Source organism: Notamacropus eugenii, chromosome 6 (genome assembly GCF_028372415.1).
Source record: "Notamacropus eugenii isolate mMacEug1 chromosome 6, mMacEug1.pri_v2, whole genome shotgun sequence".
In the NCBI taxonomy this organism is placed as follows: Eukaryota; Metazoa; Chordata; class Mammalia; order Diprotodontia; family Macropodidae; genus Notamacropus; species Notamacropus eugenii.
Window position 1 is genome coordinate 242,765,511 of NC_092877.1, and position 15,891 is coordinate 242,781,401.

Here is a 15,891-nt window from a genome sequence, read left to right on the forward strand (position 1 = left end):
CAGGGTCCCATTAAGATATACAATCCTTTATCTTTCTGAGGGATTATAATCTAATTCCTCCATATTTTTTTTCCTTAGTACTTGGGCATATTGGGAGATAGGTACAACTGGGTGCAATGGAAAGAGCTAAGACCCTGAAGTCAGAGGGCCTATGTTAAAATCCCATTTCTGAATCTACTATTTGGCCTTGGATAAGTCACTTAACTTTTCTGTGCCTTAGTTTCCTTATGTGAAAATTAGGGAGACAAACTAGATGACTTCTGGTTCCTGGTTTTAGATTTATTATTTGAAAATCCTATGACCTCCTCGAATTCAATGTTTCATGGTGAATGTAATCTATTTTAATGCAATCTGTCACATGAATAATTCCATATTATTATTGAAATTAACCTGTTCACCCTGGCTTATACACTACTGAATCTTGGGTGAAGACTTTAACCTCAACAGAGTCATTAGTATTTTGTCAAACATCTTGAGAGTTCTAGGACACTGGCAGTCTTAATCCACATTCTCCTCTTCTATCCATCACTCCAACTGCAACTTTTAGCCTGTCTTTCTCTATCTCCATTAGTAAAGTCCTTAAGCACTAGTCATGAAACCTATTAAAATGTTAACAAGTTCCCTTTTAATCAGAGTTCTTGTTTCAAGGTGAATGCATCAAGGTTGCCCTGGAAAAATGAAGTACTAAATAATCTTCACATAGTATGATGTCAACAAAAATTCAGTAATTATTTGAAAGACATCCAGTTAGAAACATAGTTATGAAGGTAAAAATGCAATTTTTGAGTGTTTATTTTAATGTTAACTTGGGTAGATTAGGAAAACAGAGGTATCCTCCATGCAGAACAAAGAGTCACCCTGGGTTTTATTTGTATTTATTTTTAAATCATTCTATTTATGTATTTTTTTTTTTGTATTTTCCAATATACTCTTTCTTAAACCTGACCAGTGCAAGTATTTTTTAATCCCAGGAAAACAATTCCTGATATTATGTCCGAACATTTCATATCCATCATGTTTCTAAAAAGTGGACTGGAATTGTTTTTCCTTATTTATATTCTAGGTTGAGATTATGTATTTAATTATAAATAAGCTGTTTTTAGTCTTTTTTCATTTTTGTAACTATAGTATATATTGTTTTCACACTTTTTTCTCACAACACCCAAAAAAGACTTTAACATGACTGCAAGTAAAAACAAAGTGAGAGGGTAGGCATGAGAGGAATTGCATACTTCCTTTCCTAAATGGAAGGAATATATAAAAGTATTAAAAATGTCTAGAGGGAGGACTAAAGGGAGACGAGGTGGTGGAGTAAGCAGTTAATCACTGTAATTCTCCCATATTCATCTCCAAAAAACCATAAAATAGTGCCCCAAAATAAACCCTGGAATAGTCGAAGCAGCAAAAAGATGGAGTGAAAAATATTTTAACCCAAGAAACTTCTAACATCTGCAAAAATGGTGATTCTCACTCAGGTTAAAGGGGAGTGCAGTCCAGGACCAGAACTATCCCAGGAAGCCAACAGCAAACCCTGCATCAGCATATCAAAGGGAGATTCTGAGCCCCATTGTGGTGAAGGCAAATGCCAACACCAACACTCCCCAGGTGCCTCATCATAGCCAGGGGAATAGACAGACTCCAGCTCCAAGAAACACCATGTGCTTTAATTTTGGCTTAGGCAGACAGCAAGCTACCAACAGCCAGACACACCATGCATCTCTGAGTAACCCCAGGAGAAAGCAGAAACATCCCACTATCCTCAGCATAATGTGGACACCAGTTCTAGGACCCCAGAGCAGCACTAGGTAAGCTGCCAGAACTGTATGGCTTCCACCAGCCCAACCCAGAACTCACCCCAAGCTCCTAATCAGACACAAGGGTCCCCCTAGGACTTGAGGGAAAAATCAGAACATCAACAAGTAAACATCCAGGGCTTGTAGCTCCTGGCACAAGAAGCATGTGACAGCGCCCTTCCACCCTGGGAGTAGAGATCAAATTTAAAAGAAAGGTAAAAAGCCAAAGAAGATGGTCAAGGTGTCCATGGAGAGCTGCGGAGCCGCGGAGCCACGGGAGCACCTCCCTGGAAAGGAAAGAGGGGAAGGGGTGGAGGAGGCCCAGCAGGGAAAGATGTCCGCCTCGTTAGTGCGAGCCACGGTCTGGGCAGTGAGCAAGAGGAAGCTGCAGCCCACCCGGGCAGCCCTGACCCTGACACCAGCAGCTGTGAATAAGATAAAACAGCTTCTTAAAGATAAACATGAAAATATAGGTATGAAAGTTGGGGTCCGGACCAGAGGTTGTGATGGACTTTCTTACACTGTAGAATACACCAAGACAAAAGGAGAATCTGATGAAGAAGTTGTACAGGATGGAATTAGAGTATTCATCGAAAAGAAAGCACAGCTAACACTTTTAGGAACAGAAATGGACTATGTAGAAGACAAATTGTCCAGTGAATTTGTTTTCAATAACCCAAACATCAAAGGAACTTGTGGCTGTGGAGAAAGCTTTAACTTTTGAAAACTCAGGACTACTTTGGCATTAAGTACCAAGAATGCTCGTGTTCAACCATGTGGCTTTCCAAAGAAATCATGTTTCTTTCAGGTTCTGGGCCTTGCAATGTATGGCTGCCTTACGAGGGAAATAAAGTTAATGCATTTTGAAAATAAAAAAAAAAAAAAAGATGTTCAAAAAACACCAACAGCAACAAAAAGTAATCTGACCATAAAAAGTTATTGTGGTGACAAGAAAGATCAGAAGAGGACAACAATGTAAAAAACAAACAAACAAACAAAGTAAAGCTAAGAACAAAGCCCAAACAAAAATAGGAAGTGATGTCAAACCAAAAGAGTCCTCTTGGAAGAAATTGAAATGAAATTTTAAAGTCAGGTAGGTGAGGTAGAAGAAAAATTCGGAAGAGAAATGAGAGTGATACAAGAGAATTATGAAAAAAGTGTCAACACCTTGCAAGAAGAAAAGAGGTGCCTAAAAATAGAATTAGCCAAAGCACAAAAAAAATGCACAAAAACTGAGAAAAGAAACTCATATGTTAGAACTAGACAAGTAGAAGTTAATGACTCTATGAGACATCAAGAATCAATAAAACAAATTCAAAAGAATGAAAAATAAAAGAAAATGTAAAATACTTCATTGGAAAAACAATTGACCTGGAAAATAGAAGCAGGAGAGACAGTGTCAGAATCATTAAACTATCTGAAAGTCATAATAAAAAGGAGGATCTGGACTGCATATTTGGAGATATTATCAAGGAAAATTACTCTGATACCCTGGAACCAGAAGGTAAAACAGTCATTGAAAGAGTTCACTAATCACCTCAGGAAAGAGATCTCAAAACAAAAGCTCTAAGGAACATTGTAGCCAAATTTCAGTATTTTCAAGTCAAAGAAAAAATAGTGCAAGTGTCCAGGAAGAAAAATACAAATATCAAGGAGCCACAATCAAAATTACACAGAACTTAGCAACTGTGCCATTAAAAGTTCAGAGTTAATAAAGCATGATATTTTGAAAAGTACAGGAACTAGGACTGCAACCAAGTATCACTTACCTAGCAAAATGAGGCATAATACTTCAAAGGGAAAAATGGTAATTCAGTGAAATAGAATGATTTGAAGCTTTCATAAGGAGGTGACTGGAATTAAACAACAAAAAAATTGATCTCCAATATAAAGACCCAAGAAAAGCCAAAAAAGGTAAAAAGGGAAAAGAAAACTTAAAGAAGTCAATGGTGCTGAAGTGTTTATATTCCTACATGGAAAGATGATGCTTAAAATTCTTAAAAATCGTACAGCTCATAGTACATCTAGAAGGAGTATAAATAGGCAGAAAGTACAGGTATAAGGTAAATTTAATGGAATGACATAAAAAGTAATCACTCTCATCAATATTAGATCAAAGATGGAATAATATGCACAATTAATTAAATATAGACATCTCCCTTACCTGATAGGAAAGTAAAAGGGAAAGAGACTAAGTTAAGGGGGAGTTAGGGGCACTGAAAGGAGAGGGGCAGAGGGGGTATGTTAGGAGAAAAACACTGTCTAAGAGGGAAAGGGTGAAAAAAGAAAGGATAAGCTGGAGGGAATATAGGATGGAGGGAAATAAAGTTAGCAATCATAATTGTGAATGCAAATGTGATGAATTCTCCAAAAAACACATCAAGTGGATAGCAGCCTGAATCAAAAAACAGAGTCCTACTATACATTGTTTACAACAAACACACTTGAAGTAGAGAGACACACATAGAGTAAAGGTAAAGAATATATTATGTTTCTGCTGAAGTAAAAAAAAAAAAACACGAACGGGAGTAGCAATCTTGGTCTTTGACAAAGCAAAAGTAAAAATAGAGCTAATTAAAAGGGATAAGGAAGGAAATTATATCTTTCTAAGAGAAACCTTAGACAATGAAGAAATATCAATACTAAACTTATAGGCACCAAAAGATACAGCATTCAAATTCTTAGAGGTAAAGTCAAGCGAATTATAGAAAGAAATAGACAGCAAAGTGATACTGTTGGGAGACTTCAAATGTCTCCTCTAAGAATTTGATAAATCCAACAAAAAATAAACCATAAAAAAACTAAAGAGGTGATTAGAATATTAGAAAGGTAAGATATGACAGACCATTAGAGAAAACAGAATGGGAACTTATAGGAATATACCTTGCTCCAGCAGCATACACTTAGACAAAAATTTACCATGCATTAGGGCATAAAATCCTCAAAATCTAATGGAGAAAGGCAGATATATTAAATTATTTTTAGATTATAATGCAATAAAATTATATTAAACAAAGATCAGTGGAAAGATAGATCAAAATTAATTAGCATTTAAATAATCTTATCCTAAAGAATAAGTGAGTCAAAGAATAAATCATATGCTCTCAGAAAAATTGGAAAAGTCTTATATGATCTAATGTGAAGTAAAATGTGCTATGTGCACAGTAACTGTAATATTGTAAGATGATCAACCATGAAAGACTTAGTTATTTTTACCCAAACATTGATCCAAGACAAATTCATAAGACATATGATGAAAAATACTGTGTAGCCCCACAGAAAGAACTGATGATGTCCTAATACAGACTGAAACATGTGCTTTTATTTTCTTTATTTTTTGTAAGGTTTTTTGTCTACGTTTCACTCACAAGAAGACTATTATGGACATTTTTGCAAGACTAAATATGTATAACCTATGTCAAATTGTTTGCCTCCTCAGTGGGGGAGGGGATTGAGGGATGGGGAGGAACAAATGGAGAAATTTTGGAATTCATAGTTTTAAAAATGAATGTTAAAATTGTTTTATTTCTGTGTAATTGGGGGGAGATAAAATCAGAGAGACAGACAGACAGAAAATATATCATAGGAACAATCCCTTCTTAGAGGAAGAAATTGAATAGGCCATCATGAACTCCCTAGGAAAAATTTAAAGAATTATTCATTCAAATGATATATAAACTATTGGAAAAGAGTACTACCAAACTCCTTTCATGATGCAAACATGGTTCTAATACCTACACCTAAAACAGAGAAAGAAAATTATAAACTAATTTCCAAAATTGATATCAATACAAACATTTTGAAGGCAATACTAGTAAGGCAACTACAGGGATCATATACTATGAATAACTGTGATTTATAGGAGGAATGCAGGGTTGCTTCAATATTAGGAAAACTTTGAATGTAATTGATCATATTAATAACAAAACCACATAAATCATAACATTATCTCAATAATTACTGAAAAAGTTTTTGCCAAAAGTTACAGAAAGCATAGGTGTAAAGCCAGCATTTCTTAAAATGGTAAGCAGCATCTATCTAAAACCATCAGCAAGTATTATTTGTAGTAAAGATAAGCTATAAGCCTTCCCAGTAAGATCAGGAGTGAAGCAAAGATGCCCATTATCATCCCTATTATTCAATATTGCACTAGAAATGTTAGCTATAGTAAGAAGAGAAGGAAAAGAATTTGAAGGAATTAGAATAACAGCGAGTAATCAAAACTATCACTCTTTGCAGGTGATATGACGGTATATTTAGAGAACCCTAGAGAATCAGGTATAAAACCACTTGAAATAATTAACAACTTTAACAGATTTGCAGGATGTAAGATAAACCCACATATATATTCAGTATTGCTTTATAAGAACAACAAAGTCTAGCAGCAAGAGATAGAAAGAGAAATCCATTTAAAATAACTGTAAACAATATAAAATACTTAGGAGTTTACTTCTTAAAATAAACCCAGAAACTACATGAGCACAGATAAAAAGCAATTTGTACAAAAATAAAGTCAGATCTAAACAATTAGAAAATAACAATTCTCATGGGTAGGTGGAGTCAGTATTGCAACAATAAAAATTCTACTTAAGTCAGTTTACTTATTCAGTGCCATAACAATCAAAGCAACAAAAAATATTTTACAGAGCTAGAAAAATAACTGCAAAATTCATTTGGAGGAACAAAAGTTCAAGAATTTCAAAGGCATTAGTGAAAAAGAAATACAAGGCAAAGTGGCCTAGCAGTAACAGATCTCAAACTATATTATAAAGCAGTAATCATCAAAATAATTTGGTAGGGGCCAAGAAATACATGGGGAGATCAGTGGAATATATGAAGTACACAAGACAACAACAATAGTAACCTAGTGTTTGGCAAACCCAAAGATTCCCTTTGGCATAACAACTTACTATTTGAAAAAGACTGCTGGGAAAATGAAAACAATATGGCACTAATTAGATATGGAACAATATCTCATATGATATAACCAGAGAAGATCAACATGTGTCCATGATTTAGACATAAAGGGTGACACCATAAACAAATTAGAAGAACAAGGAATAATCCACCTATCAGATATATGGAGAAGGGAAGAATCCACGACCAAACAAGAAATAGCTTTACAAAATGCAAATTAAATCACTTGAATTATATTAATAAGTTTTTGCACAAACAAAACCAATACAACCAAGATTAGAAGGAAACAAGATAGATGAGAAACAATATTTACAGCAAGTATCTCTGATAAGGGCCTCATTTCTCAAGTGTATAAAGAATTATGCCAAATTTGTAAGAATGTAAGCTATTTCTCAAATGCGAAATGGTCAAAGAATATGAATAGGTAGTTTTCAGAGGGAGAAATTAAAGCTATCTATAGGCATATGAAGAAGTGTTCTAAATCACTTTTAGACTGACTAGAGAGTTTTCATTGTGTACAATACAATTGTATTGTATTTGTGAAATTAAAATGAAAATTAGAGAAATGCAAATTAAAACAGCTCTGATGTACCACTTCACACCTATCAGATTGGATAATGTGACAAAAAGGGAAAATTATAAGTGTTGGAGAGGATATGGATAAATTGGGGCACTAACACATTGTTGATGGAGTTGTGAACTCATCTAACCTTTCTGGAGAACAATTTGCAACTATGCCCAAAGGACAACAAAACTGAGCATACCCCCTTTTCAAGCATTACCACTACTGGGTCTGTATTCCAAAGATATAATAAAAAAATAAGAAAAAACCTACAAGTGAAAAAATATGTATAGCAGCTTTTTTGTGGTGGGAAAATATGCCTGTCAACTGGGGAATGGAGGAAAAAACTGTACTGTATGAATATAACGGAGCACTACAGTGCAGTAAGAAACGATGAACAGGCAGACCAGAAAAATCTGAAAGAACTTGTAAAAAATGATATAAAGTGAAATGAGCAGAACCAGGAAAATATTGCACAAGGAATAAGAAACATTGTATGATGTTCAACAATGAATGTCACAAATGTTCTCAACAACACAATGATCCGAGACAAATACAAAAGACTCAGGAAAGAAATACTATCAATATTCATAAAACAAACCAATGACTCTGAATGCACATGAAAGCATTCTCTTTTCAATTATTCAATTCTTTTTAATCTGTTTCTTTTTATCTGGTTTCTTTTTATCTGTTTCTTTCACAACTGTGACTAATATGACAATATGTTTTATGGAATAGCTCATGTAAAACTTATATCCAATTGCCTAACATTTTTAGAATAGGGAATGGGAGGGAGTGAGTGTTGTGAATATTGCGTTGGTGCTACAGCCTCCCTTAATGAATTAAAGAAAGCTTTTTACTTGTTATTTTTACTTTTTTTAAATTATGTCCACTTTTAACTCTTTGTTTTGTTTTATTTTATTTTTTAGAGTTAATTGTGGTCATGATAACCTTTGTGACCTCTTTGATTTTTTTCAGAGTTAACTGTGCTTGTGATAACCTGAGAGTTCTTTGGTATTTTCATAGTTTACAGTGGGTACATAATCTCTGTGCCTCTTTTGTCATTTGATCTCAGATATGAGGAAATGATTATCTCTTGTCTATCATCCAGATTTTTGCATAGGAGGAAATGTGTTCCTTAAGTTATGTCAGTGACTTGTTCAAAGTTATTTACATGATAGTAGTAAAAGCAGTTTTACAACTCTATTCTCTTCCCACCCACTTCCTTTCCTTGGCATTCTGTTGTAACTTCTCCCTCCAAAAACATGATGTTGTAATTAAGCCACAGAACTGATTTAAGAGGAAATGCATTCATGGTCAAATTAAAAAAAAAAAAAACAAATTTTAAAAATAATTTTAAGTAATGAGCAATTTTGTTTATATTTTGAGGACCTGGAAAATAAAAACAATGAATAGAGGCAGATGTACATTTAATGAAGCTGATAATAGAATATGGAGGGTTTAGCATTATACTTCCCAATACAATAACCACTATAACAACACAGGTATGAGAATTGCTGATAGGTAAATGCTGAGGCCAGCGCAGTCCAGCAGGTCCGGGGAGGTTACGAGACTCACAGAATGAGGATGAAAAGACAGGCGGGACACAGCAGTCTGAACAAGCTGAGTTTATTAGGACATACTGAGCCAATAAATTAGGGGGTCAAGGTGCTTAAATAGTAAAAGACCATAGGGGTAGCAATTGAGGCATGATATAGAACATATTGTGATAAGTAGAAAGAGAGGCCTCAAGGCCTCTTTATTGGAATGTTATCCTGTATAGCAGGAGCCCTGATTCCTGGAACTTCAACACCCAATTCAAGGACGTGCACCTAAGAACAATATATCACTTAACTTCTCAAGTCAGCTCTTAGTCTCCCTTGGAGGAGGGGAACTCTTAATAAGCGGCTCTTTCAAACCCCTCAAGGTTCTCTACAGGTAAAAAAGAAGATTAAACAACAACAACAACAACAAAGAGAAGAAAAATAACAAAATTCTACACTACATGTGTTTAAAAATACCATTATTTTTCTGTTTGAAATGTGTCATATTAAATAACTACAGAAAATGATACATTGATAAACAAAGCTACAGAGATGTTATTCATAACATCAAGAACACTCTTTCTAGGATATACCTTGTCAAATGAAAGTTTGAACTGGAGACAGAGACTTTGGAACAGGGATATTAAATGAATTGATTAAAGAAATCTAAATTTAGTCATATAGATCAGGAGTATTCTGTGTGTGTGTGTGTGTGTGTCTCGCTCTGTCTCTCTCTCTCTGTCTCTCTCTCTGTCTCTTTCTTTTTTTATCTTTATGTTCTTAAACTCCCTTGGTATCTTAGGCTACTTGTCACAATTTTTTCATTCTACTTGTTGATTCATCTCTTTTTTGGGGGGGAGAGGTGGCGAACAGGAGGAAATGTTGCACTGTCTCATTTTTTCTATTAAGATTCCCATTTCACCTTTATCTAAATGGTACTCTTTAAAAATGGCCGAGTTGGATAAAAAAAAATTTTGTGTGTCCAAATAGCATAACAGAGAACTACTTGAGTCAGTAGGATATGTAAGAGATTAAATAATTATGGATAAATAACCAGACACTTTCTTGCCTGAATGGGTATTGAAAAAAAATAGTTCACCCTGCGAGAAGCAAGGTCTTCCTCATTAATTACTGACACTTCTATCAAATGAATGTTAGGGAACTTGTTTGATAGTTCACATTTTTTTTCTTTTAAACCACAAAAAATATGAGACAGAATGCAGCTGTTTTTGTAAGAATGACCATTGGCAAATGTTGCCCGGTGATTTTCACCTCTAGTTGGTCTTCTTCCTATGAACGTTGTGCATGGTTCACTGCTACCCTCAGCAGTCTCATCTGACATCACCTCCCTGTCTCAGGTCCACAAGTTGCCCTTCCTAGTTTAATTACAAAACTCAGATTTCTGAATGCTACATCCCTTTGAAAAGGAATCTTCAAATCAGCACAGCAGAGACTTGCAGCAAACACAAACCCTACAGTACAGAAATCTTGCCTTTATACACATTTCAGAAACTTAATCCTGCTTCTGGTTCCAGTAGCTAAGATGGTGGAGTGATCAGTAATTGCTATCTCCCTCCCCTTGTTGACCTCAACTAGCCCAGAGAATATCTCCCTGGGAGAAACCCTGGAGAAGTGGGATCAACAGAAAGGGTAACCAGACTCTGAGCCCGAGGCTAGAAAGATCTTTAAGGAGGGTTCCTCTTGCTGTGACTTAAGACAACCAAAGTAGGATCAGAGTTGTCCCAGACATCCTCACCTCAACAAACCCAGAGAAGATCCTGAACCCCAGGGAAGTGAAGCCAGGAACTGCCAACACCAGGACCCCAGGCATGCCTCAACACCCCAGTGGAATTGAGAAGACACTAGCGCAGACAGCTGAGCTTGCTATGCTCTAGCTCAGCAGAGGAAGCTCAAGCATACAGACCAGTACAGAGGGTACAAAAAACTCAGGTAAGTATAGAAATACAATGAGCTCTATAGGCAATAGGAGGGGAAGGGGTAAAGAAAAGAGAGGGGAGGCTAAAAGGGAGGGAAGAAGTAGTAAGGGAAAAGGGGCTGAAAGAATGAAGAGAAGACTGAGGGAGACAGTGGTCAAAAATTAAAACTATTGTGGAAGGAAAGGGAGAACAGAGAACTAAAAGCATTAACAAGGGGAAAGGGGATGGAGGGAAAAACACAGATAGTAATCATAACTGTGAATGTGAATGGGATGAACTCTCACAAAAAACTGAGACAGATAGCTGAATGAATGAAAAACCATAATCCAAAAATATTGTTTTTACAAGAAACACATTTGAAATGGGGAGATATACATAGGGTAAACATAAAAGGTTGGAGCAGAATTTACTGTGCTTCAGCTGATGCAAAAAAAAGCAAGGGTAGCAATCCTAATCTCAGACAAAACAAAAACAGAGATAGATCTAACCAAAAGAGATAAGGAAGGAAACTATATCTTGCTAAAAGGCACCATAGACAATGAAGCAATTTCATTATTAAACATAAATTCTCCAAGTGGGATAGCATCCAAATTCTTAGAGGAGAAGTTAAGGGAGCTACAGGAAGAAACAGACAGCAAAACTATACTAGTGGAGGACCTCAACCTCCCCCTCTCTGAACTTGAAATAAACAAGAAAGAAGTTAAGGAGGTGAATAGAACTCTGGAAAAGGTAGATATGATAGATCTCTGGAGAAAACGGAATGGAGGTAAAAAGGAATATACCATTTTGTCAGTGGTTCATGGCACATGTACAAAAACTGACCATGTATGAGGCCATAAAAACCTCACAATCCAGTGCAAAAAGGCAGATAGTCAAAGCATCCTTCTCAGATCATAATACTGTAAAACTTATGTCTAATGAAAGGCCATGGAAACAAACCAAAAACTAATTGGAAACTAAACAATCTAATCCTAAGAATTAATGAGTTAAAAAACAAATTGTAGAAACAATCAACAACTTCATTCAAGAGAATGACAATAAGGAGACAACTTAGCAAATTTGATGGGATGCTGCAAAAGCAATTCTTAGGGGAAGTTTTATGTCTTTGAGTGCCTACATGAATTAAGTAGAGAAAGAGATCAATGAACTGGTTGTGCAGCTGAAAAAGAAAAGAACAAATTGAAAATTCCCAAGTAAATACCAAATTAAAAAAAATGAAAATCAAAGGAGAAATTAATAAAATTGAAATTAAGAAAATATTGAACTAATAAATAAAACTAGGAGTTTGTTTTATGAAAAAAAACAATAAAATAGGTAGATCTTTGGCCAATTTGATTTAAAAAAAGAAAGAAGAAAAACAAATTACCAATATCAAAAATGAAATGGGGAAACTCAACTCAAATGAGGACCAAATTAAAACAATAATTAGAAATTACTTTGTCTAATTGTATGCCCATAAATTTGACAATTTGGGGGGGGCGGAGCCAAGATGGCGGGGTGAAAGCAACAACTCACCTAAGCTCCTGGACAAATTCATCTGGATATCTCTGAAAGGAGAATCTGACAAAACTTTGGAGGTGCGGAATCCAGTGGGTGACAGACTTTGACTGGTTCGGAGCCCAGGTTAGACTGGAAGGTCCGTGGGAAGGGTCTGTTCCGCGGGGGTGAGCCCCAGTGCACAGGGCAGCGTGGTCAGCACAGCAGGGCTGAAGGGACCTGAGAAGCCACAGAGTGGCGGGTGAAACCAGCGGAGCAGGAGAGCAGCCAAACCGAGCTGGTGAGAGCCACTGAGTGCCAGATATCATCGCAGAAGCCCTTGAAACCTTCAGCCAGAAGACTAAACTTCGGTAAGTCACCTATTTGAAATTCTGGGAGCCAGGATGGCGGAGTGATCAGTAAAGGCTCTCTCCTCCCCCCTGATGACCATGAAAGAACCATAAAATTCTTCCCCAGATAAATCCTGGATCAGCGGGAACAGCAGAAGGGGGCAAATAGTCTCATAACACCAGAGGCTAGAAAAATAGCAAAGGGGGATTCTTCCTACTGTGGTGGAGGCGATCCGGAAGGACAGAGGACCCAGAGCAGAGAAACTTCGCACTGAGACCCAGGCAAGGCTCAGTGCTAGGAGACGAGCCCCAGGAGGGGTAGGAACAGGCATTAGCATCTAGGCCTGCCTCAGCCCTCCAAGGGAAAAGGGAAGACAATAGGGAAGCTGGGATCACCATCCCCTGACCTTGCCTTTGCCTCAGTTCAGCTGAGATCTCCTGTGACCAGACCACCACTCCCACACACTTAACAAGCTAACTCCAGGGTTGACCTGGGAAACAAAAAAACAAAAACCTGCTTTTAGCTTCTTCACACATCATCTCAACACAAAGTTCTGTACCTTCTGACTGAAAGAACCAGAAGCCACAACACTCAGCCAACATCATGAATCGGAAAAAGCAGATGAAAAGAAAAAAAACCTTAGAATTTTTCTATGGGGATAAGGACCAAAACACAAACACCAAAGAGGTCAGAGCTGAGACTGTACTTCTATCTGAAACTTCAGAAGGGAATATGAATTTCTCGCAAGCACAACTAGATTACCTGGAACAGCTGAAGAAGGGAATAGAAGAAAAACTGGCCAATGATTTTAAAATTATAAAAAAAGAATTCACTGATGAGAACATCACTTTGAAAAGGAAAATTGAACAAATGGAAAAGGAAGTTCAAAAGTTAACTGGAGAAAATAATTCCCTAAAAGGAAGAGTTAATCAAATGGAAAAGGAAACCCAAAACCTAACTGGAAAAATTGGTCTAATGGAAAAAGAAGTACAAAAATTAAATGGAGAAAATAGCTCCTTAAAGGGAAAAATTGGTCAGATGGAAAAGGAGATGCAAAAGTTAACTGAAGAAAACAATACGATGAAGATTAGAATTGGGCAAGTAGAAACTAATGACTCAATGAGGCAACAAGAATCAGTCAAACAAAATCTAAAGAATGAAAAGATAGAAGAAAATGTAAAATATTTAATTGGAAAAACAACTGACCTGGAAAATAGATCCAGGAGAGAAAATCTAAGAATTATTGGCCTGCCAGAAACCCATGATGAAGAAAAGAGTCTGGACAATATCTTCCAGGAAATCATCAAGGAAAACTGTCCAGAAGTACTAGACTCAGAGGGCAAAATAGTCATCGAAAGAATCCACTGTTCCCCTCCCGAAAGGGATCCCAAACTCAAAACCCCAAGAAATATAGTTGCCAAATTCCAGAGCTATCAAGTGAAGGAGAAAATACTACAAACAGCCAGAAAGAAAAAATTCAAATATCAAGGACATACAGTCAGGATCACACAGGACCTTGCAGCTTCTGCATTAAAAGATCGAAAGAATTGGAACCCAATATTCCATAAGGCAAAGGAGTTGGGACTTCAACCAAGGACCAACTACCCAGCAAAGTTCAGCATAACATTTCAGGCAAGGAGAAAGTCATTCAAGGAAAAAAGGGAATTCCAGAGCTTCCTGACCAAAACACCAGAACTCAATAGACAATTTGATCTTCAAATGCAGGTCTCAAGAGAATCATAAAAAGGTAAACAGAGGGGAAAAAAACAAAAACAAAAACTTGCCACTCAATTAGGGCAAACTGTTTACCTCCCTATAAGGGAAGATGATACCTGTTAATCTTGAGAACTGTGCAGCTATTATGATAAAAGGGATATACGTAGAGGGAACGGGTATAAAGTAAATGATGTCGTGTCAAAAATATGATTTAAGTATGAGTAGGGATTGTAATAGGAGGTGTGAAAAGGAGGAACCAGAAAATGGCAAATTACATCACAGGAAGAAGTACAAAACTATAGTAGAGGGAAGGAGGGGAGGGAGATGAGCATTGTTTGAGAGGTACTCTTATCTGATTTGTTTAAAGGAGGGAACAATAATCTTAAGCATATAATCCTAACTAGCTCTATAAGGTAGTAGGAGGGGAAGGGGGAAGAAAGGGGAGGTAGGCTAAAAGGGAGGGAAGAAGCAATAAGAGTAAAGGGGAGTAAAAGGGAGGGGGGGCTAAAAGAAGGAGGGGAAGGCTGCAGGAGGAGGGGGAGAAAAGTGAGTACTATTGAGGAGGGGAAGGGAGACGGGAGAGCTAAAAGCACAAATGGTGGGAAAGCAGATGGAGGGAAATACACAGATTGTAATCATAACTGTGAATGTGAATGGAATGAACTCTCCCACAAAACGGAGACGGATAGCAGAATGGATTAAAAGCCATAATCCAACAATATGCTGCTTACAAGAAACACGTTTGAAACGGGGGGATACACATAGGATAAAGGTCAAAGGATGGAGCAGAATGTATTGTGCCTCAGCTCATGTAAGAAAGGAAGGAGTAGCAATCCTAATCTCAGACAAAGCAAAAGCAGAAATAGATCTAATCCAAAGGAATAAGGATGGAAACTATATCCTGCTAAAAGGCACCATAGACAATGAAGCAATATCATTACTAAACATGTATGCTCCAAGTGGTATAGCATCCAAATTCTTAGAGGAGAGTTGGGGGAGTTGAAGGAAGAAATTGACAGCAAAACTATGCTACTGGGGGACCTCAACCTCCCCCTCTCTGAACTCGATAAATCTAACCTCAAATTAAACAAGAAAGAGGTGAAGGAGGTAAATAAAACTCTGGCTAAGGTAGATATGATAGATCTTTGGAGAAAATTAAATGGCAATAGAAATGAATATACCTTTTTCTCAGCGTTACACGGAACATTTACAAAAATTGACCATGTACTAGGACACAAAAATCTCACAATCCAGTGCAGAAAGGTAGAGATAATCAATGCATCCTTCTCAGATCATAATGCATTAAAAATTACATGTAATATAAGGCCATGGAAAGATAAACCAAAAATCAACTGGAAACTAAATAATCTAATTCTAAAGAAGGGTTGGGTTAAAGAAGAAATCATAGAAACAATCAACAATTTCATTCAAGAGAATGACAATAGTGAGACAACATACCAAATCATATGGGATACTGCAAAAGCAGTTATTAGGGGAAGTTTTATATCTTTGAATGCTTACATAAATAAAATAGAGAGAGAGGAGATGAATGACTTGGGCTTGCAGTTGAAAAAGCTAGAAAAAGAACAAATTGA

At 36.6% G+C, this 15,891-nt stretch overlaps 1 pseudogene; it reads left to right on the forward strand.

Moving 5' to 3' along the window:
* Nucleotides 1–2,101: 2,101 nt before the first annotated feature.
* Nucleotides 2,102–2,679, forward strand: LOC140511290 (iron-sulfur cluster assembly 1 homolog, mitochondrial pseudogene; annotated as a pseudogene).
* The last annotated feature ends 13,212 nt before the right edge of the window (nt 2,680–15,891 follow it).